The sequence below is a fragment of the Bos grunniens genome, chromosome 16 (assembly GCF_055505025.1).
Source record: "Bos grunniens cultivar Pamir isolate PY7600 chromosome 16, Bosgru_T2T1.0, whole genome shotgun sequence".
Taxonomy (NCBI): domain Eukaryota; kingdom Metazoa; phylum Chordata; class Mammalia; order Artiodactyla; family Bovidae; genus Bos; species Bos grunniens.
This window is the reverse complement of record NC_141180.1, coordinates 70,235,548-70,260,494: the sequence shown is the minus strand read 5'-3', so window position 1 is coordinate 70,260,494 and position 24,947 is coordinate 70,235,548. Positions and strand designations below refer to the sequence as shown.

Below are 24,947 nucleotides of genomic sequence, written 5' to 3'. Positions count from 1 at the left end.
AAACCAGTTTTTCAAAATAGGAATTCAAGTAAAAAGTATTAAAGAATAACTCAAGCCCATCAAAAATGAAAATCCTGAGTAATGACAAAAGAATGGCCCATCTCCACATAACCACATCTGAAACATATACTACATAACCAAATCTGAAATATATACTACAGTATATTTTTAAAATATATATAGTATAGTATATATATTTTTTAAAAATATTTTTCTGTACAGATTAATATATAGGCTATGATATAGGAAGTATTAATTGATACATGTTGGGCTAAAATTGACAATTAGTTTAAATAAAAAACATACAAAAATAACATCAAGTTCAGTGGTAGATGGACCTCAAAACTGAATCATTCAGAGGTCCTGCAGTCTATAATATTGACTTAATTTTTATGGGATAGAAAGACTGTAGTAGTTGCTGAAACAGATATGACTGCTAGAATTTAAGCACAATGGCCCTTAGAGGGAGGAGAGTGTGTCATTTCCTGTGTGTCTCCCTTGGGAGTAAGGAAACGCACCAGGAACGCCCCAGGTTTTCTCCAGATGCATTATTCGGACTTAAGCCACATCGTTGTCCCTTAATCAGCAGGTAGGAAAGGCAATGGAATCATCATGATTGGCCAATGATCTAACATACAGTAGACGCACGGGTGGTATTGCAAAGTCACACACATGCATGCACACAGACACACATACACACACATCTACACACTTGAATCAAAGTGCTCAATACTGACTTTTAATGTATTATGCCAGATGTTTCCCTTGTCAATATTTTCAAAATCTTGTTGCTAATGGCTATTTAACATTTCAGTAGGTATATATAAGGCAATTAACCACTGTTAAACCTGGCTATAGTTTATAATATTTTACAATTATAAATAAGGAATAGAAATGTGCTTTTTCTTCCTATGTTAATAGTTTATCATGATCTTAAAAATGGAAATATGAATAGTTTTTAAATTTCACCAAATTTTACTCTAAAAAGACTCTTCCTTTTTATATTCCTATAGGTAATAAATGAGAAATCATAACTATAGTATTCCCAGAGGTAAGCCAAAAATAGCTTTTAAATGCTTCTATTAATTTTATATATAATATTATTTTTATACTCTGTTATTAAGGTTGGACTTTTTGTTTCTAGTCCTATACATTTATGTTAAATACTGTGTATTTCTTTCACCAATTTTTATAAAGTAAGCATTATAAAATTTTTTATATATTTTTAAATTTCCTTAGTATTTTTAAAGATATTTGTTTTATATCACAATTACTAAAATATTTTTTTCAAAGAGACTATATTTCCAATACCACTTGTTGAATTTTAGGAGCATACTGGAAGTAACACATCCTTTATCCAATCAATGTATTAATACTCTAGGATGTATTCTACAGTCTACAATACAATAGAGTCTATGTCTTCTAGGGTCAGCTAGGTGTTCTAGAATGAATCAGAATATATTACAACGTTGTTTACCCTGATTAACTTCTCTGACAATTCAGTTTTTCATGATGAAAATCTAATATATTGATTTTCATGATGAAAATCTAATATATTGGGGTATCCTGTAGAATAAATATCTCTATCAACTAGGTAGAAATACAATAAGTCATGGTTGGACATGAATTTTCATGTTACTTCATTTCCCAATGAGCACAAAAATCATGAACTGGTTGTAAAACTATACTTATTGATCTTTAAGGAGTAATTCTTAAATAGAAAAAAGAATTGTTAAAGATCTTTAGCTAAAATATTTCCTTTATGGACCTTTGCTGGGCTCTTTATATGTACTAAACAATTCTCAAAACAACCCGATGCCATACTGTTCTTATTATTCTCATTTTACAAAAGAAAAAGTTGTTTAAGAGGCTTGGAAAATTATAGAAGCTTATTGTCAAGAGGGTCCAAAATTCATGCTGAGGAAGCTTGGAGCATATGCTTGTTCATAGTCAGCCAGTTATGCTGCCTGTAATAATCCTCCAGGGTTAGAGAGATCTGTGATTGGGGAGTGAGAATGTTACAGGGACCACAGCTGTCCAAGACCTTGGGATCCCAGTAGAATTGGGGTCAGTGAGATAATCTCTTCCTCGGGTCACCTTGTTCTTGTTCAGAATTGGGAGTTACATGTCAGTCTCACCCTTGGCTGACTCCACTTTCTAATCCTGCTTATGGGGCACTGAGAGTATGAAATAAAGAAGTATGGCAGGGGTGAAGGGCTAATGAAGATTTATTCCTGGAATAGATTATTGCAGTTTCTTTAATTGGCTAAACAGCTAACCTACAGGAAGGAATATTTATTGCTCAGCAATAAGATGATAAAAACTAGCAAGAAAACCTTCAAGTTTCTTTACTTGCGCCCTCCACACCAATGTCAGGCATCACTGTCCTCAAGTATATTTTGTTATCAAAAGGCAGTAGAAACACAAATTTATGCCTAACCACCCACTGTCTTGTACCTTCTTGTGATGTGTTCTGAATTGTATCACATAGATCTATTACCTGCTCAAAATTTGTCAAAACCAATAAATATTCAGGGCTTCCCTGGTGGCTCAGATGGTAAAGAATCTGCCTGCAATGCATAAGACCTGGGTTACATCCCTGGGTCAGAAAGGTGCGCTGGAGAAGGGAATGGCAACCAATTTCAGTATTCTTGCCTGGGAAATCCCATGGACAGAGGAGCCTGGTGGACTACAGTCCACGGGGTCCCTAAGAGTTGGAGATGACTGAGTGATTAAACACTTTCTCAATAAATACTCAGCAAGTTGTAACCATGAAACTTAGTCATTATCTGAATATTCTTTTTGGTTCAAAATTCATAACTTCCCTCCCAGCCCACTATACCTAACTTTACTTTTACTGGCATGTTCCCTCTTCTATTATATTCAACTCCCATGGTGTGCCTCCCATGGAATGTCTAGTGTTTTCCCCTAAACACCCAGACCTGTTTGTTTATTATAATATCTTCACCAAGAGAACTAGGCTAAGGTCTCTGATCCCTTGTAAACTATCTTTTTCACTTTATATGCTTAGTGCATTGCATCATTTTCAAAGAATATAAATCCAATTATAATTTCCAGTTACAAGTTTCAGAAAATCCAAATCAAATACCCTTAAACTACAACTATGATTTATAGGAATTGAATAATTCTGAAGAATAAATCACTGGTGTTATTTATAGGCACAGTTAGATAAATTGGGCATGACATCACCTGATCTCAGGTTCCATTTTTTCATCTTCCTCCTCAGAGTGGCTACCTTTGTTTTTCTTTCAGTCTCTAAGTCGTGTTCAATTCTTTGTGCCCCCACGGACTGCAGCACACCAGGCTTCCCTGTCCTTCACTATCTCCCAAAGTTTGCTCAAACTCATGTCCATTGAGTCGGTGATGCCATCCAACCATCTCATCCTCTGTCGCCCCCTTCTCCTCCTGTCCTCAACATTTCCCAGCATCAGGATTTATTCCAGTGAATAGGCTCTTTTCATCAATTGGTCAAAGTATCAAAGCATCAGCATCAGTCCTTCTAATGAATATTCAGGGCTGATTTCATTTAGAATTAATGAGTTATATCCAAGTTAAATATCTTGGTAAGGCAAACTTTTGAGATTCATCCTGATTAGATATAGTTAGGTCACTTCTAACATAGCGATCAAGAGGAAGAAATATGCGGTGTCACACATTTCATCTTAATCTAAGATTTTGCTGTCAACCGTCCAAGTAATCAATGAATTCTCCACAAAAGTAGTTGAAAACAAACAAGCAAAGAAACAAAACCTGAAAAACAATGGGAAGGGAAAAGAAGATATTTAAGCTCTATACACAGAGGAGATGCTACTCATATACTAAGATGTTCCCAGGCTTGAAGCGAGATGACTTTGGCATGACCATTTCAAATACATTTAATGACAAGTAAGTAGCATACTTGTCATTAAAAATGTGAACGGTGACAGATGAAAGATTATAGAAGCTTATAAAAATTACATTATCTAAGCTTTTACTAAAAATGTTTAAACAATAATCATAAAACACTACATGTCACAATTAAACATGTGTCACAATTTTGTACTTACAATGCACTAAAATATGTTAACTATCTACATGATTCTGAGTTTGTCATAGTAACAGATCTTTGACAGATTTTGATTTTAGCTTCTCCAACTTATATTTGCTCTCTCAAGAGTTTCATCATTGAATTAACTGAATCACTGACATGATAGCAAATATTAAATGTATTTGAAATAAATTTATAAATACAAAGGACAGTAAGAAACTATTACAATAAACTATATGCTAATAAAATAGACAACCTAGAAGAAATGAATGAATTCTTAGAAAGGTACACTCTCCTAAGACTGAACCTGAAAGAAACAGAAAATATGTGCCAGTTACAAGTACTGAAATTGAATCTAATTTAAATATTCCCAGCCACAAAGTCCAGGACCAGATGGCTTCACAGGCAAGTTCTACCAAACAATTAGAGAAGAGTTAACACCTATTCTTCTGAAACTTTCAAAAAATGCAGAAGAAGGAACACTTCTGAACTCATTCTATGATGTCAACATGACCTTGATACCAAAACCAGATAAGATACTTCAAGAAAATTACAGAGCAATATCACTGATGAACATACACATAAAAATCCTCAACAAAATAATAGCAAACTGAGTCCAACAATACATTAAAAGAATCATATCCCATAACCAAGTGGAATTTATCCCAAGGATGCAACAATTTTTTAATATCTACAAATCTATCAGTGTGATATACCATATTGACATATTGAAGAATAAAATCCACATGATCAAAAGATGTCAACATCTCTAATTATCAGAGAAATGCAAAACAAAACTACAGTGAAGTATCACCTCACACCTGTCACAATGACCATCATCAAAATGTCTACAAACAATAAATTCTGGAAGAGTGGGTGGAGTAAAAGGAACCCTCCTACACTGGTGGAAACATAAATTGGTAGGTCCTCTAGGGAGAACAATATGGAGGTTCCATAAAGAGCTAAAAGTAGAGTAACCACACAATCAAGAAATTTCACTCCTCAGTATATATCTAGAGAAAACTCTGATTCAAAAAGATACATGCACCCCAATGTTCACTGTATCACTATTTATAATCGTGAAGACATGGAAGTGAATGGACTCATTTGTTCATTATATAATCTAACAAATGTTAATGATACATTAAAATCTACTATTTTTTATTTTTATCTGGTTGCTCTATTGAATATTTACAATGTGCAGCACTGTTTATTTAGAATTATAATGAACTGATATTAAGAATTCTGAGAAACAATTGTGAATTAAACAGGATAAAATGTATTTCTTCCTCATACAAAAATGTCTACAGATTGGAGTTTAGGTGTGATGCAGTAGATCAATGGTTTTATCAAGAACAATGCTTCTACCTTTCTCCTCTGACTCAAAGTTCTATCCTCATGGCCCAAAATAAGTTGACGAAGCTCTATCTACACATCTGTACTCCAGGTATCAGGTATCAGTGTAAGGGTAAATGTGACCTTCCCAGCTGTCTGTACCTACACCCACCTCTTATGGAATCATCCACAAACTTTCCAATAGGTTTAGCTTTTATTCCATGTGTTAGGTAATAGTCACATTACCCAACCAACTCTCAATGATTTCCAAAATGTGTCTTTTACCTGTATATATTGGATTCCAATAGAAAGGTTATTAGTAAGAAAAAAGGGAAGAGTGGTAGGGCAGAAAATAAGTTGCCTCTTCCAAAAAATGTTTGTTATTTTTGTATCACTTCTTAGTATTTAATCTGAACACGTATTGACTTCTTTGCTCTTCTTTTCTAATATTCTTACATAACTTTGTAATTCTAATAGATTACAAAGATGGCAATAAGGATTATTAAAAATAATGATGGTGTTTTTTAGTAGATGATTCTGCCAGATTCTGATAAGCACTACTGATATGTTTAAATTGCCTGGGACTTTTAATGAGATCAACCAGACAACCTAACAGTTTTCACTTTATATTTGATGACATGTAATTTGCCACTTAAATATTTTGAACTATTAGTTTTTAAATGTAACTGTCCATTTTACAACTAAAATTTTCTCTATACCTTCCATTTAACTTTGTATAAAACTAACTTTAAATGATAAACATTTAATTTGAACTTTTCTAGTCAATATTATATCATCCTTTTGTTTTTACTTATTGTCTAGTATAAATCTTTTGTAAGTTGAAAAGTCTGTGCATTCAGCAAGTATTTACTGAAGGCTTACTATTTGCCTGGCACTGTACCTGATGATCCAATTAAAAATAACTTTTAATTCACTCTGAGTTGAAAATGTTTATGCATATTTTTATAACATGCATGATTTTAACATCTTGTTTTGTGCATTTAGTTTGATTTGAACTCTTTATTCTATGACATGTGTTCTTTACTCTCTGCTGATTTGGAATGCATGCCACTCAATTTGTAATTACACTGACAATTATTATTAAACTAATAAAAACATTGAGGGCTTCCCTGACGCTCAGTGGTAGAAGAATCCATCTGCAGTGTAGAAGACAAGCGTTCAATTCCTGGGTCAGGAAGATTCCCTGGGGAAGGAAATGGCAACCTGCTCCAGTATTCTTTCGTAGGAAATCCCACGGACAGAGGAACCTGGTGGGCTACAGTCCATGGGGTTGCAAAGAGTCAGACACAACTGAGTGACTAACCACACAGCACAATAAAAACATTAAATCTGTATTTTATAAATGGCAAAGTCAAGAATGAAAGAATATGATTTTCTTTTCACTCAAACTATTCCTTCTACATTTTAAAATGTGAAAAATGAGGAATTTGGTAATGATGAGAGGTTATGATGCTATTTGAGGGCATGATGATTACATATAAAAGGAGCTTCTATCCCTTCAAGAATGATCTTCTAATAAAAAGGGAGATATATGGCACAAAATGGGGGTTTCCCAGGTGGCTTTACTGGTAAAGAACCCACCTGGCAATGCAGGAGATATAAGACACCATGAATTCTATCCCTGAGTCAGGAAGGTCCCTTGGAGAAGGGCATGGCAACTCATTCCAGTATTCTTGCCTGGAGGATGAGAGAGGAGCCTGGAAAGCTAAAGTCCATAGAGTCGCCAAGAGTCAAATACAACTGAAGTGGCTTAGCATGCACACACACAAGGCATATACTGAAAACTGAGTCAGAAATAGGTAAAGAAGGTGGATGGAGATTGAGTCCTCCCCACAGAAGACACAGCACCAGTGCTCCACAATTACTCTACTCAGAATCCCCAGAAACCCTACAACGTATCACCTTCCTATTTTCCAAACTCATTCAGATCAGATCAGATCAGTCGCTCAGTTGTGTCCGACTCTTTGCGACCCCACAAATTGCAGCACGCCAGGCCTCCCTGTCCATCACCAACTCCCAGAGTTCACTTAGACTCACGTCCATCGAGTCAGTGATGCCATCCAGCCATCTCATCCTCTGTCATCCCCTTCTCCTCCTGCCCCCAATCCCTCCCAGCATCAGAGTCTTTTCCAATGAGTCAACTCTTTGCATGAGGTGGCCAAAGTACCGGAGTTTTAGCTTTAGCATCATTCCTTCCAAAGAAATCCCAGGGCTGATCTCCTTCAGAATGGACTGGTTGGATCTCCTTGCAGTCCAAGGGACTCTCAAGAGTCTTCTCCAACACCACAGTTCAAAAGCATCAATTCTTCAGTGCTCAGCAAACTCGTTAGTGAACAATTTTCACTTTGGCTGTCCAGGATCCAACTCCCAGCTTGAGGTGAACCCCTAGATAAATGGGAAACAAGTGCCACTTCCTTGTAAGGAAAGCACGATGGTCAGAAATTACCTCTCCCTGTGCATGTCCTTGACCTCAGACATCAGTCAGCCAGGGCAACACAGTGCAACACGAGGTCTTGTCATTTTCTGGCTGTGACAACCGCAGAAATTCTCTTCTCCTTCTGCCTCACCTTCCTCCAATGGAAAAGGTGGATAAGATGACTACAGTGACACTTTCCAGCTCCTTAGGTTATAGTGTTGTGCAGTTGCTAAGTTGTGTCTGACTCTTTGTGACCCAATGGACGGCAGCATGCCAGTCTTCCCTGCCCTTCACAGTTTCCTGGAGTTTCCTCAAACTCACGTCCATTGAGTCAGTGATGCCAGGTTATGATGAGGTTTGAGTTAAAATATAGAGAGAGCTTAGAACAGCCAGCAGCACATGATGAATATTCAGTTCAGTCTCTCAGTCGTGTCCATCTCTTTGCGACCCCATGAATTGCAGCACTGCAGGCCTCCCTGTCCATCAACAACTCCTGGAGTTCACCCAAATTCATGTGCATCGAGTCGGTGATGCCATCCAGCCATCTCATCCTCTGTCGTCCCCTTCTTCTCCTGCCCTCAATCCCTCCCAGCATCAGAGTCTTTTCCAATGAGTCAACTCTTCACACAAGGTGGCCAAAGAATTGGAGTTTCAGCTTCAACATCAGTCCTTCCAATGAACACCCAGGACTGGTCTCCTTTAGGATGGATTGGTTGGATCTCCTTGGAGTCCAAGGGACTCTCAAGAATCTTCTCCAGCACCATAGTTCAAAACATCAATTCTTTGGTGCTCAGCTTTCTTCACAGTCCAACCCTCACATCCATACATGACCACTGGAAAAACCATAGCCTTGACTAGATGATGAATATTAGATTTGGTAATTAAAAATATTCCTGCTACAGGACTTTGAATCCTGTGGAGTGATTCAGTGTTGTGAGATCCTTGGAATGACTCAGAATGGCATCTTCAAAGTCAAGACAACATGTAAATACTGAATGAAGGGCCTGTGGGAGGGTGATGTCTCTGTCCGTCCTCCTGTGGTTCCCGTCTGAGACAGGTTTCCTCCAGCTTTCCCTGCCATTCTCGGAACTACTAGGTATCTTCTGAAACTGATTCCTTTGCTGCCTAAGTTACAATATTTCTGTTTGGGCAAACAAGTACCCTGATTTACCATAAGCACCCTGTTTTGTGCTTCACAATACTTTCTGCACACAATCTCAACTATAATCTCATGTTTAAATTTTATTAGCTAGATTGTAAACTCCATGAAATGAGAAGCTGCTGTGAGCTAGACTCCCTGTGGTTTTCCCAATATTTAACAGAATGCCTGAGACATATTCCTTAGAAATGCATATTGGAATACATGGGAGGAGGAGGAGGGGAGAAAGAACAAATACAGACTTTGATGGACAAAATACTAAAGGGAAAATAATCTAGTGCTAGTTACCCCCAATATGAAATATTCAGTTAAAATGATTACCACCTACTATCACGGTAAGTGAGTGGAATTGGTGGGAGGCTTGTGCAAGATTTTCTGTTTTTGAAAGATTGTACAAGCATTTCAAAATGCTCACCAGCAAATGAAAAAACCTGGAAGTACAAATGCAAATTAAATGTCATTTAACCTTGCAGAAAGAATCTCAATATCTTATGTGAATTATGAGAGCTTCTTACAACATCACTATTCTAAGAAGATAGCCCACATCCTTTCTGTGGATACATGAGGGGATACTAGCTGTACCCAGAATGGACAGTTGTATGTGGTGAATTGGGAGATGAATGATTTGCACAAACACATAAAAAGTAAACATAATAATGCTACAAGACCCATGGGATTTCTGTTGATTTCAGTTTAACTTTTTCAGAATTCAGAAACCCAATCTGAATACAATATCAGAAAGACAAGTCTGACTGATAAGTTTGATCTCTGGAGATTCAGTTCTGCTTTCCTTAAGGATCTGTTTTGAAGAGGCCAATGCACCTGAATTATTGACATCGAATCTGGTGGTAAAGAGAATGACTTTCTTTTTTTTTTTTTCTCCAGATCCTTTACCTTTCAAAGCAACCATAAGATAAAGAAATTAATGGGTTTTTCCCAAAAGGCCAGGGTTTTAATACAGCTCCAAAATAACATATACATTACAATTTCATTTTCAATCCATGGGTAAAGTTGAATTCCCCCTTCTTTTTTCTTATCCTTGTGGTCCAAGAGGGGGAAAGGGGTTTATTTAGGAACTAATTACTGATTCCTCCTTTTTATCCCACTTGCCTCTTTCTTTCTTTCTTCAAAGATGCCCTACTATTAATAAACCTTCAGTTTTCAGTCTCCACCTCTTTATCCTTTTATATCTACAGATCTACTCTGATTTATTTCTTTTGCCACTTTGCCATTATTTATTAGGCAGGATTTTTTTCATATTACCTTCACAAATATTTTGAATAAATGATCTTAGTCAAATACATTTCTGCAGTACCTATAAAGTTATTACTATGATAATCATAGCCCTGAAACTATTATCTTAGACCATCTTGATATCTTTGTTGTTGTTCAATCATTAAATCATATCTAACTCTTTGCAACCTCCATGGACTGCAGCATCCAACCACCTCATCCTCTGTCATCCCTTTCTCCTCCTGCCCTCAATCTTTCCCAGCATCAGGTTCTTTTCCAGTGAGTCGACTCTTTATATCAGGTGGCCAAAATATTGGAGTTTCAGTTTCAGCACAGTCCTTAGAATGAATATTCAGGACTGATTTCCTTTAAGATGGACTGGTTTGATCTCCTTGCAGTTCAAGGACTCTCAAGAGTCTTCTCCACTACCACAATGGCTTACTAAATGCTAAATCCAAAGATCATCAGTCATGATTTCTCAGTAGCATTTACATTTTCATCCTAACCTTTCAAAAATATTCCCTCCAGTAGCAAATTGTAAACTATTTTGAACTGGCTCTCACTGACAGTTTTTCCTGTCTCATTATTACTTTTCTCCTTCTGCAGCATAAAATGTGATTCTCAATGAGTTAATTTTAAGAATCACATGAGAAACTTTTTCTGATTATATGTAGCTTTAACTTAGATATCCTGAGATAATTGGCTTAACTTTCAGGGCTTCTACATAAACAGGTTAAAATAATCATCACTGCTAGATTCAGTTGGTATTACTGATGAGAGTGTACCATTCTCCTTCTGTATACTAGGCAACTGAAAAAAAAAAGCCTAAGAATTATTGGAGAGTTAAAGAAACATGAGACAAGCATACTGAAAACCTCAATTCACCAGTGCATGAAGTCCTTTCACTTTCCTTCATTTACTTCATCCAACAGTACTAAGTGAAATCTTCTATTTCCCCAGTGGCAGATATTTTACCATGTATTGGAAAGATTATATAACTCTCTTGTACATTTCAGTTATTAAATGTTCATCCACCTTAAAACCATAATGTTCTATCTAATTTAAAACATCTTCTCTCTCCACTGCTAATCATGCTAGTGGGACAAATATCCTGAAATACGAATAAAGTAATTTCCTCCTTTTTAAAAAAAAATCTGTTCTCTCACCTCTGGTATGTTGAAATGCTAAGAGTAAGAATGTGTGAATATGTGACACATTTTTAATTAGCATTTGTATTTAGGTCTAAGTTGATTATCACTTTTTTCTGATTCACAATGTTGGTTGCTGGTTGCTCAGCCACTCAGTCATGTCCAAATCTTTGCCACCCTATGGACTGTAGCCTTCCAGGCTCCTCTGTCCATGACATTTTCTAAGCAAGAATACAGGAGTGGTTTGCTGTTTTCCTACTCCAGGGGATCTTCCCAACCCAGGAACCAAACCTGTGTCTGCTTTGTCTTCTGCATTGCAGGCAGATTTTTTACCCAGTGAACCATCAGGGAATCTCTGATTCACAAATAATAACCTCTTTGTAGCAGGTGTCCAAATGCTGGTGTTCTCACAAGGCACAGGAGTGAGCTCTCCCAGGTTCCCTGAGGGGGCAATTCTCTACTGCAGAATCCCTTAAATTATAAAAATTAGCTTTGGTTCAAACTTTTCAGTCACTTACATCTCATGTTCCATATGGGGTGCCCCAATCCAAAGTCATATATTAATCCATATTAAATATAAGTAGTAAGTGGTGGGCTGCCATCTATGGGGTCACACAGAATCAGACATGACTGAAATGACAGTAGCAGCAACAGCAGCAGCAGGAGCAGTAAGCCAAAAAGGTTGACAACATGGAATGATTTTTTAAACACTACTGAATAAATCAAAAGCATAGAGAAAGAGAAAAAACAAAAACAAACAAAAATAAGTAGCAAAATGGTAAACTTTAACATCTTAATCAGGTTAAATACAGATGTTCTACAATACCCCGATAGAAAGAAAATGCCATCTATGCATAATTATATAAACACAAGAAGACATGATCAGATCAGATCAGATCAGTCACTCAGTCGTGTCCGTCTCTTTGCAACCCCATGAATCGCAGCATGCCAGGCCTCCCTGTCCATCACCAACTCCCAGAGTTCACTCAGACTCACGTCCATCGAGTCAGTGATGCCATCCAGCCATTTCATCCTCTGTCGTCCCCTTCTCCTCTTGCCCCCAATCCCTCCCAGCATCAGTCTTTTCCAATGAGAAATAATACATTAATAAATGAAGCCACTTGAAAGATTACAAAATGTTTTAAATTGAATTAATATGAAAATTCAACATATCAAAATTTGCAGGATGCACCTAAAGCATTTATTAATGCATAATTTATATATCTTTAAAAATAAGTACATAATGTCAGTGAAGAAGTATCTCAAATGAAATATCTAGCTTCTAAAAACATTAAATGAAAGTAAATTAAAATCAAAACAAAAAATAAGGAAGATAATAAAGATAAGAAAGGAAATCAGTAACATTAAAAGTATAAAAAGAATAGAGAAAATGAACAGAACCCTTTAGTTTTGTGAAAAGCCAAGAAAATTGATAAACTTCCCAGCAGACTGTTAAAAGCAGAGAACACACAGAGAAACAGCAGAAATGAAATGTGGATAGCACTACAGATGCTACTGACCTTACAATGATAATATAGACATATGAAAACCTTTATGCCAATATATTTCCCAACTAATAAATGGGGCAAATTTTTTGAAAGACACAAACTAAGAAAGCTATTCTATGAAACAAATAGATAGCCTAAGTAGTCTTTATATAAAATAAATGTCATTATGCAATCTCTCACTACTTAGAAAACTCTGAGAGAGTAAACCAGTAAATTCTTGCAGACATTTAATGAATAAATAATTTCAATTTTAGACAAACTCAGAAACTAGAAAAAGAAGGAATACTCTGAACTCATTGTGAGGACAGTATTGACCTGACACCAAAATCAAAGTGTTCACTGGATCTAAATATTAAAACATATTTTTATCATTCTGCCTTGTAATTCTAGTATGAAGGATAAAAAGGAAATCAAATTTTAATAAATGAATACCTATCTCATGATATAAGTAGTTCTTAGGCACCACCAGGGCAGAAGATACAATGATGTGCAAACAGAATCCCTGTGATGATAACCACTACATATGATACATCAGCCTCTGACATGCCAAAAATTTGTCATCATTGTAGCATTTTCAGGGACCCTAATATTTTTGTTGTTGCTAACTATCACAATTTTTATATGATCTCCAATATACCAGTTCATGCAGATAACACATGTCCATTACCAGGACAATAAAAACATTGTTTATAAGTAAAACTCTTTCTCAAAATGGCCCTTCTGGGAAAAGAATGACCACCCACCCCCTTCTAGAATCACTTCTAGATGTATTTAGAAAAAGAAAAGGAACATTTTGTCAGTTTTCATACATATTTCTAAGCAGTAAACTTTAAAAATAACTGTGTCAAAATTCAGTTTTATGCATGCATGCTTAACTCAGTCGTGTCTGACTCTGAAGGATCTTCCCAACCCAGGGATCAAACCTACTTCTCCTGCATCCCCTGCACTGGCAGGCGGGTTCTTTACCACTAGCACCACCCAGGAAGCCAAACTCAGTTTAAGAAATTCTTTACAAACATAATTATTTTATCCTTAAATTTGTAGAATTGAAAAGTTTCATCCACTCAAAAGATTAATCATGGAAAATGTTAATTTCTGATCAAAAGCAAAGAATTATTTCCTCAATGTACTTGATTTACACACTTGAGGAAGATGATTTATATAGGCATAAACATCAGACACGACTGAGCAACTAAAAGACACACACACAAACATTTCCTAGATTTATGCTTTTCAATTTAAAGAGAAGGCATTGTGATTTCATATTTAATCAAAATAATTTTAATTGGAAAGAAAAAAAATTATATGCATGTTCAAAATAGCTGTCCTTTTGTTCTCTGTACATTCCTTGCCCAACCAGCGCCTGCTTCAACTGTACCCTACTCAAATGACTGACCTTCCTATGTATTTGCACTAGATCCCAACTAGTGATGGTTCTTGTCAAAAGGGTAGTGAGTGGTGTGTCCCTCTGCTGTTTCCCTGGTAACCAATAAGCCCACCTGACATCAATTCCCCCGTAACTGGTAACTGGTAATCTTCCATTCTCCTCAAATAAAGATTGCCACCATATTGTGGACAAAAAAAAAAAAAAAGGCACAATGTGAGAGTTGCGACTTCAGTTTTCTTTCGGGCAATATGAGGACTGCAGCCCGAGAGGCTGCACCTCGGATAGCTCTGAGAAACTGTTCCAAAGAAGCAGAGGGGGAAGGTAAATATATGTGATTTTGGTGAAGAGGGAGTTCAATGCAATCGAGCACTTATCCTACAAAAGGTTTTCTGCTGGTCACAAGGAGCTAATGTCACCATGAATGGATTTAGTGCTTTCTAGATATAAGGAGATGCAAGGATTGGGCTCACAAAATCAGTTCCTAAAAATATTTAACTATCTGAAGACCTGTTCCACCAGTTTTCCTGGAACACATTTGCCTCAGCTCTGTTCTCTACCCTGAACTCCTTTCAGAGCATGACAAAAGTCAACAAATAGAGCAACACTGGATTCAGTCCAGCAGAGGTAGATTGTAAATGCCCTTGGAAGAGCCAATGTGTAGTTGACAATGTCCTGCCTGTTGTGTGCTGTACATTGTACAGCGTGTATCCAGGACCCTGCTTCCAACATGTAAGCCCCTTCCCCCATCTATTAAACCATTGATGTCTCTGTCTCTGACTTTGACTGTTTCTTTGACCTTGAAACTGCAATCACCATCTGCAATCAGCTTCACTGCAGATGGTGATTGCAGCCATAAAATTAAAAGACACTTGCTCCTTGGAAGGAAAGTTATGACCAACCTAGACAGCATATTCAAAAGCAGAGACATTACTTTGTCAACAAAGGTACATATAGTCAAGGCTATGGTTTTTCCAGTAGTCATGTATGGATGTGAGAGTTGGACTATAAAGAAAGCTGAGTGCCAAAGAATTCATGCTTTTGAACTGTGGTGTTGGAGAAGAATTTTGAGAGTCCCTTGGACAACAAGGAGATCCAACCAGTCCATCCTAAAGGAAATCAGTCCTGGGTGTTCATTGGACAGACTGATGCTGAAGCTGAAACTCCAATAGTTTGGCCACCTGATGTGAAGAACTAACTCATTTGAAAAGACCCTGATGCTGGGAAAGATTGAGGGCAGGAGGAGAAGGGGAAATCAGAGGATGAGATGGCTGGATGGCATCATCGACTCAATGGACATGAGTTTGGGTAAACTCTGGGAGTTGGTGATGGACAGGGAGGCCTGGTGTGCTGCAGTCCATGAGGTCGCAAAAAGTTGGACACGACTGAGTGACTGAACTAAACTTGATCTTGAAGCTGGGCAAGTGCAGGTCTTAGAGACTTGTGGGGTTCAGCCCAACAGTATATCACAAGCTCCTATCTTCAAAATCTTTCACCAAATGTAATAAGCTATTCTCTAAACAATGTAGTGTTCACAAAGGTTTCAGAGGTACATTCAGGGAAAGAAAACAATTAGAGAATATACTATTCTTATATTCTAATCACCGCTGGTTGAAGAGTTAGAAAATATCACAAAATACAAAATACTCAAACATTAGAATAGAGTTGTGAAGGGGCTACCTCAGTTTTTATGAGGAGAACTGGAAATGTATAAATCCTAATTATGAATTGTAGGGATTGGAAATCTATTATTTAAATATTTCCCTCAGTTCAGTCACTCACTCATGTCTGACTCTGAAATTCCATGGACTCTCTTCTTTCACTTTTATCAAGAGGCTCTTTAGTTCAAGTTCTGCCATAAAGGTGGTATCAAAGCATATCTGAGGTTATTGATATTTACCCTGGCTATCTTGATTCCAGCTTGTGCTTCATCCAGCCTTGCATTTCACCTGCTGTACTCTGCATATAAGGGAAATAAGCAGAGTGACAATATACAGCCTTGACATACTCCTTTCCTGATTTGGAACCAGTCTGTTGTTACATGTCCATTTCTAACTGTTGCTTCTTGACCTGCATACAGATTTCCCTGGTAAGTAGTAAATATTATACATATACATGTATACACATACACATATTTTCATAGCATTCTATGAACATAACAATTTAAAAGACACTCCATTCTTTAAAATGTACTTTGGCAACCTCACGTGAAGAGTTGACTCACTGGAAAAGACTCTGATGCTGGGAGGGATTGGGGGCAGGAGGAGAAGGGGACGACAGAGGATGAAATGACTGGATGGCATCACGGACTCGACGGACTTGAGTTTGAGTGAACTCCGGGAGTTGGTGATGGACAGGGAGGCCTCGTGTGCTGCAATTCATGGGGTCACAGAGTTGAACACAACTGAGCAATTGAACCAACCAACCATTCTTTAAAATTATATAAGCAAGTATTATAAGTGCATAAAAAGAAGCTTTTTTGATTGTAATGTATATGCCTGACATTAAGCTTTAGATTGCTGAGAAATCCATTTCAAAGTCATCCTTCTTTAAGAAATATATTGCCAGCTGTATGGGTTTCCCTAGGTGGTTCAGACGGTAAAGAATCTGCCTGAAACACAGGAGACCGGGGTTCAATCCCTTGGTTAGGAATATTGGAGGAGTTTGTAATTTCCTCATTTCTGTCTTGCCACAGCAAAAATTTGAAAGAATGGATGGACCAGTGTTACAGCTCCATGTTACAGCTCAGTTTTATTTGGCAAGCAAAGGGAAATACATCCTTGAGGCGTGAGGATGGGCCGACCCAAAAGATTGGAAGAGAAGAGAAGCCCCTGGCTCAAGTTTGGCTCCTCTTTTTATTTGCTATTTCTCCTCCCCCTGAGCCTGCCCTATGTAAATCTGGCTAGCCAGGAGGTTTGTTCTCACTCCAGTCCTCAGACCTTCCTTTGTTCTATTTTTGTGGGCTTTTCCCCTCATTGTCTTTTAGCCACCACCGATCTGGACTCCTTTTTCTTATTCTAATTACCTAACTGGACGATCCCCTGGAGAAGGGAATGGCAACTCACTCTGCTATTTTTGCCTGGAGAAGCCCATGGAGAGAGGAGCCTGATGGGATACAGTTCATGGGGTTGCAAAGAGTCAGACACCATTGAGCAATTAACAATTTCAAGTCACTGCTGCTGCTGCTAAGTTGCTTCAGTTGTGTCCAACTCTGTGCGATCCCATAGATGGCAGCCCACCAGGCTCCCCCGTCCCTGGGATTCTCCAGGCAAGAATACTGGGGTGGGTTGTCATTTCCTTCTCCAATGGATGAAATTGAAAAGTGAAAGTGAAGTCGTTCAGTCGTTTCCAACTCTTAGCGACCCCCTGGACTGCAGCCTACCAGGCTCCTCTGTCCATGGGATTTTCCAGGCAAGAGTACTGGATTTCAAGTCACAACTACTAACAAAACAACTAGATAAGGAACCAGGCCACCCCACGCATAAAGTTTCCTTTATAGAAAGCTCTGGGTGATATAGATAACCAAAAGCTTTTCCCTTCCCTCATCCTAATTCCTACTCTTAAACTTTAAATAAAGTAATAGCGAGCCCAAAAAATCCTAGGCACCCCATCCTTGTCCCCATGAAAGGCAGAATTCCAGGTCCATATGCACACACAGTCTTGAAACCGAACAGGGTCCTATGGCTTCTGGGTATGAAAGCCTTTCACTTCCTTGCTTTTTGGCTCCAGCCTCCATGACCTTCCTTGAGTTCCAAAGCATATACTCTAGATGGGATGCAGAGATAAGGGAAGCGCAGCCAGGAAACAAAGGTGCAGTCTTGGGGCAGGTCCTGGTTCCCCCTCAAGGGATACACATAACAGTATCTTTGAGCTCTTTAAGGTATCAGCATTCTCCAAACCAGAGAAAGATCACCTGAGGCTACATTAAAAGAACCAGAGGAACTCATCAAGAAGATTACTTGAGGGATTTCCCTGGCAGTCCAGTGGTTAAGAATTTGCCTTCCAATGTAGGGTGTGTGGGTTCAATTCTTAGCCAGGGAAAAAAGATTCCTCATCCTGCCAGGCCAAAAAAAAACCCAAAACCTAAAACAGAAGCACTGTTGTAGCAAATTCAATAAAGACTTTAAAAATGGTACACATTAAAAAAAAAAAAAAAACTTAACAAATTTGATGAAATTAAAGGAGCCATTCAAGAAACTAAGATCAAGGCACCTAGTCTCATCACTTCATGGGAAATAGATGGGGAAAAGGTGGAAACAGTCTCAGATTTTATTTTCTTTGGCTCCAATGTCACTGTGACTGCAGCCATGAAATTAAGAAACACTTGCTCCTTGGATGAATAGCTATAACAAACCTAGATAACATATTAAGAAACAGAGATATCACTTTGCTAACAAAGATTCATATAGTCAATGATGTGATTTTTTCCAGTAGTCATGTACAGAAGAAGGCTGAGCACTAAAGGCTGATTCTTTTGAAGTGCTGTGCTTGAGAAGACTCTTGAGAGTCTTTTGGACAACAAGGAGATCCAACCAGTCCATCCTAAAGGAGATGAGTCCTGGGTGTTCATTGGAAGGACTGATGCTGAAGCTGAAGCTCCAATATTTTGGCCACCTGATGCAAAGAGCTGACTTATTAGAGAAGACCTGATGCTGGGAAAGACTGAGAACAGGAGAAGGGAACTACAGATAATGGCATGGTTGGATGGCATCAATGACTCAATGGACATGAGTTTGAGCAAACTCCGGGAGACAGTGAAGGACAGAGAAGTCTGGCATGCTACAGTCCATGGGATCACAGCCTCAGACCCAACTTAGCAACTGAACAAAAACAACCAAGGAGTAATGTCCCTGAACACACCCTAATCTTATGAGTATCCCTGCTCTTGAAGAACCATTGTTATAAAACTCCTCATCAAATCCTCCTAGGTTGGGACACAGTTGCGAGGGAGTGGGGTGGGCAAAGCAATAAAGCTTTTTTTTTTTTTCTATTTCACTCAAAGCTCTGTCTTCAAGATTTTATTTGACACTGATAGGCAGAAGTGGCAGAGGTTAAAGTGGTGAGATAGCATCACCAATTCAATGGACATGAGCTTGAGCCAACTCCACGAGATAGAGGTGGACTGGGAAGACTGGTGTGCTGCAGTCCATGGGGCTGCAAAGAATTGGAGACAACTTAACAACTGAACAACAATAACACAGGGGCCATGATTTTGGCATCTCTCTCTCTTTCTCTCCCACCCCTACATGACCTCCGTATGTGACTCTCAGGCCCACCATGTAGCCTCCAGGACCTGGGAGAATAAACCTTGTTTTTTCAATTACCTGCTGGTTGTTATTGAGGTGTATCTTACAACATCTTGCACTAATAAAAAGAACCACAAGCTTGGCTCCTACTGTCTGAATGTCTGTGGGAGCTCTGTACAAGCAGTATGGCCCTGTGAGTGCCTCAGGCACTCCTAGCCAGTAGCATCACTACCCATATTCAGAGACCAACATGCAATGGAATGTATCATTTGTAGTTAAATTTCTAAGCTGCATTCTAGGAAAAATTATCTATTGGAAATGGTAGAGAGTGGATATGACAACAAACGCTAATCATAACTATTCCCAGCTTGATGACATATTGCAGCACCAACACCATTCTGTTGTTTGAATGGAAAAACATATTTACTTTCTCAAATTTTTATTAACTATATTTTAAATAGGGCTTCCCCTGTGGCTCAGTGGTTAACAATCTGCCTGCAATAAAGGAGCCACAGGAGACAGTTTTGATCCCTGGGTCTGGAAGATCCCCTGGAGGTGGGCATGGCAACCCACCCCAGTATTCTTCCCTGGAGCTGGCAGTCTACAGTCCATAGGGTCACAAAGAGTCAGACACAACTGAAGCAACTTAGTACACATACACGTATTTTAAATAACATCAGGATTTCTTCTAAGTTGCTTCAGTCATGTCCGACTCTGTGCCACCCCATGGACTGCAGCCTACCAGGCTTCTCCATCCATGGGATTCTCCGGCAAGAACATTGGAGTGGGTTGCCATTTCCTTCTCCAAAACAACATCAGGATTAAGGCCCTATATTTAACTTCCTCAGATCCCTATCAACTATTTTCTACATAGTTGACTCATCCTTATAAGTAGGTGTGTCAAGCAGTTACTGCCACAATACTATACACAAAGCATTAGAAAACAGCCTCATGTGTCTATGCATCAGATGGTTGAAAGATGTAGAGTCAGACTGGGCTCAGCCTGGCTCTCTGCTTCAGTTTGGATCTGTGTCTGTTCCATCTAAATCCTTGGAGGAAGGGACTAGCTGGGGTAACTTCTCACTGCAATGTCAGACATGCAAGAAAGGCATCATGACCACACAAGTGTATCAATTCTCTGCTCCCATCATATCTACTCACTTCCTATTGGTTAAAGTAAGTCACATGGTTGGTAATATTAGGGCCCCATTCATCCTGCAGATTTGAACAAGTAAAAGCAGAATCCAGGTGTGTGACCAGAAACTTAATTTACATGTTGATAGTATGAACATCGTGTTTAGAGCTCAGTCACTCAGTTTTGTCTGACCCTTTGCAACCCCATGGACTGGAGCCTGCTAGGCTCCTCTGTCCATGGGATTCTCCAGGCAAGAATACTGGAGTGGGTTGCCGTTTCCTTCTCCTGTTACAGTGTAAAACCAACAAAAATTTTTATGAAAAGAATATAAAAGAATTATATATAAATATAATTTATTTATTTATGAGGTTTATTTTCTCTATTAGTAGAATATTATTAAAATTTAATATTCTACTAATAGAATGAAAAAATAAACCTTCAATTTGAGCCTGTTTGGCCTAAAGCGAAAGGAAATTTTCTAGAGTAGCTTTTGGAAATATAAAATGCTAACTTATGGACATAAATCTTAGAAGAAATTATAACATGGATGGACTCTATCACTAGTTTGGATTCAATACAGGTGCTGTTTATAATTCTAATAGTAATGAAGACCTAATTGTGTAGGCTACTGTTCTAAGTACTAACATTTAGCATTATTAATAGTAAAAAATATTATAACAAATTGTGCAAAGATGATGATATAATACCACATTCATTAGTTAGAAACTGTAACCATTAATATACAAGTGAAAATCCAGTGGCTTAAGAAAGATATAGAAAATTAAATTCAAATAGCTTGTCTAGGATCTCACATAGAGTAAGTGGTAGAGTTAGATTTCAAACTCATAGTCTGTCAACTAAACCCACATGCTTAACTACCTGATTGTATTTCTCCTTCATATCTTCATATCTGGCATATCTTCATTACTGCTTCATATCTGGTGTAGCGTTCATATCCCACCTAATTTATACGTCCCACCTGTGGATCCTCCTGGAAAAAATAGACAATAACTTTCAATATGTGTGTTAAGCCACTTCAGTAGTGTCTGACTGTTTTGACCCTATGGACTGTAGCCCACCAGGCTCCTTTATCCATGGGATTCTCCAGGCAAGAATACTGGAGTGGTTGCCATGCCCTCCTCCAGGGGATCTTCCCAATCCAGGGATCGAACCTGCGTCTCTTAGGTCTCTTGCGCTTGCAGGTGGGTTCTTTACCACTAGTGCCACCTGGGAAGCCCCACTTTCATATATCATTTATGTCATTTTCAAGGCTGATTATCTTCCTTAGGTATTCAGAAGGCAAATTTAATATATGCAAGATTCTTTTACAAAACTTAGATCCATTCTTTTTGAAGTTAATATGATGCTGTTTCTATGTTTACAAGTAAGTCCATCTGATAAGTAAATATTTAATATGATTAAAATTAATTCCTTATTATGAGCAATTCAATATTGTAGCTATTGTTTATTACAAAAATTAATATTGCTCAAAAAATCACTGTTCAACACAATCTATGTAATTATATTTTTAGTTATCAAATAACAAGCAGTAACAAAATTGTCCCACAGTCCCTAAACATTCCACTAAAATGTAAAAATAACACAGAGGGAAAAGAAAGTATCTAAAACCAAACAGCAAGTGGAAAATATATAGCTATGTCTCTTCATTGTGTTATGTTCAAACTAATTATTTATCCTTAATACAGTAAAGAGGACCTGGTCTGACATTGTGATTCATTCTTAGTCTCTTCTTATAATGAAACTTAATCAAAATAAGTGATGTATTTCTAATGGGTTAATCATATTTTAAAATGTTTTAATATAGTTAACTTTGATAATTTCCTTAAAATGATCATATCATAAATATAAAGTTTAACATTCCAATAAAACATGTCTCAGATAGATACATTTTATTCATGGCAACACAGTAGCCAATATCCCTTTCTTTCATCTTTACATGGCATACATTAGAAACCATTCCAACAGGAAGCCTTGGAAAAAACATTATTACTGAATCAAAGACCCAGCACTGATTCACCTGCTGTGTGACTCTGAGAACATAATGTATAAAAGTGCTGAGTCGTTTTTTAATCTTAGAAAGTCAGAAAATATGATTAATGCATCTTTTAGCATTATTTAAGATTTAAACATAGTAATACTTGTTCAAGTGTTTATAAACTCTAAATAACATGCAAACATAAAATTAAATTTCATTATGACCACAGCCTTAAAACCTAGGGTATCTGCAGATACTTGAACTGAAAAGTTTGGAATATTAGAAGAGGTAATTTATGAGTATAGCTTAAATGTAATAACACAATTTAATAGAACCTATTCCCACAGTGGAAATAATTATATCAAAAGGAAAGCAAATATGTGCAAAAAATAATTAACCATGGTATATTACTTATCAATTGCTGCATGACAAACTGCCATGAAATTTAACAGCTTAAAATTGCAAACTATTTTATTTTTTTCAGGCTTCCCAGGAGGCACAGAGGTAAAGAATCTGCCTGTCAATGAAGGATACACAAGAGACACAGGTTTAATTTCTAGGTTGAGAAGATCCCCTGGAGGAGGAAATGGCAACCCACTCCAGTATTCCTGCCTGGAAAACCCCATGGACAGAGGAGCCTGGGGAGCTACAGACTATGTAGACACAAAGAGTTGAACTCAATTGAGCATATATGCACACATTTTTGTTCCTGGCCACACTGCATGGCGTGCAGCATCTTTGTTTCCTCACCAGGAAATGAACCCAGCCCTCAGCAATGAAAATGCAGAGTCTTCACCACAGGACCGCCCAGGAATTCCCTAAAATTACAAACTTTCAATCTCAAGTTTCTATGGGTCAGAATTCTGGGAGTGGTTCTCCAGAAGCCTAAGCTGGGTGGTTCTCATCTGGAAGTCTCACCAGGATGCAGTCAATGTACTGGCTGTGGCTGGGGCAGTCTGAAGACTAGACGGAAGACTTGCCAAGATGTCTCATTCACATGGCTGTCAACAGATGGCCTCAGATCCTCACCATAGGAACCTTTCTAAAGTACTTCTTGAGTGTTCTCACAACATGACATCTCTCTTTCCCCAATGCCAGTGATTCAAGAAGAAAGTAAGGAGGAGGCTGACAGAATCTTGATGACTGACTCTTACAAGTTTTACACCATTAGTTTTGTTGTATTCTACTTGTTAGAAGTAACTCACTAAATCCTTCAAACTAGGCTTCAACAGTATGTGAACCGTGAACTTCCAGATGTACAAGCTGGATTAGAAAAAGCAGAGGAATCAGAGATTAAATTGCCAACATCTGCAGGATCATAGAAAAAGCAAGGGAATTCCAGGAAAATATCTTCTACTTCACTGACTATGCTTAAGATCTTAACTGTGTGGATCACAAAAACTGTGGAAAATTCTTAAAGAGATGGCAATATGAGATCACCTTACCTGTCTCCTGATAAACCTGCAAGCAGGTCAAGAAGCAATAATTAGAACCAGACATAGAACAACAGACTGGTTCAAAATTGGGAAAAGAGTACATCCAAGGCTGTATATTGTCACCCTGCTTATTAAACTTACACACAGAGAACATTGTGTGAAATTCCAAGGTGGATGAAGCTCAAGCTGGAATCGAGATTGCCAGAGAAATATCAATAAACGCAGATAGGCAAATGAGACCACCGTAGTGACAGAAAGTGAAAAGGAACTAAGGAACCTCTTGATGAAGGTGAAAGAAGAGAGTGATAAAGCTGTCTTAAAACTCAACATTCAAAAAACAGAGAACATGGCATCCAGTCCCATCACTTCATGACAAATAGAAGGGGAAAAATGAAAACAGTGACAACCTCCAAACTCACTGCAGACAGTGACTGCAGCCATGAAATTAAAAGATGTTTGCTTTTTGGAAGAAAACTATGACAAACTTACACAGCAAATTAAAAAGCAGAAACATCACTTTATTGACAAAGGTCTGTCTAGTCAAAGTTATGGTTTTTCCAGTAGTCATGTATGAATGTGAGAAGAAGCCTGAACACAAAATAATTTATGCTTTTGAACTGTGGTTTTGGAAAGGATCCTTGAGAGTCTATTGGACAGCAAGGAGATTCAACCACTCAATCCTTTAGGAAATTAACCCTGAATGTTCTTTGGAAGGACTGTTGCTGAAGCTCCGATAGTTTAGCCACCTGATGTGAAGGACTGACTCACTGGAAAAGACCTTGATAATGGGGACAGTTGAAGGCAAAAGGAGAAGGGGGTGGCAGAGAATAAGATGATTAGGTAGCATCACTAATTCAGTGGACATGAGTTTGATCAAACTCC

The 24,947-nt window shown here is 37.9% G+C and overlaps 1 long non-coding RNA gene across 5 annotated transcripts in view; it reads right to left on the bottom strand.

The window, feature by feature from the left end:
• LOC147356979 (uncharacterized) overlaps positions 1 to 24,947 on the bottom strand; it is a 383,508-nt gene that overhangs the window by 216,034 nt on the left and 142,527 nt on the right. For all 5 annotated transcript variants that reach the window (XR_015143695.1, XR_015143699.1, XR_015143697.1 and 2 more), the window contains one exon: positions 21,513 to 21,624. This is a non-coding gene — a long non-coding RNA (uncharacterized LOC147356979). The remainder of the gene's footprint in view (positions 1 to 21,512; positions 21,625 to 24,947) is intronic.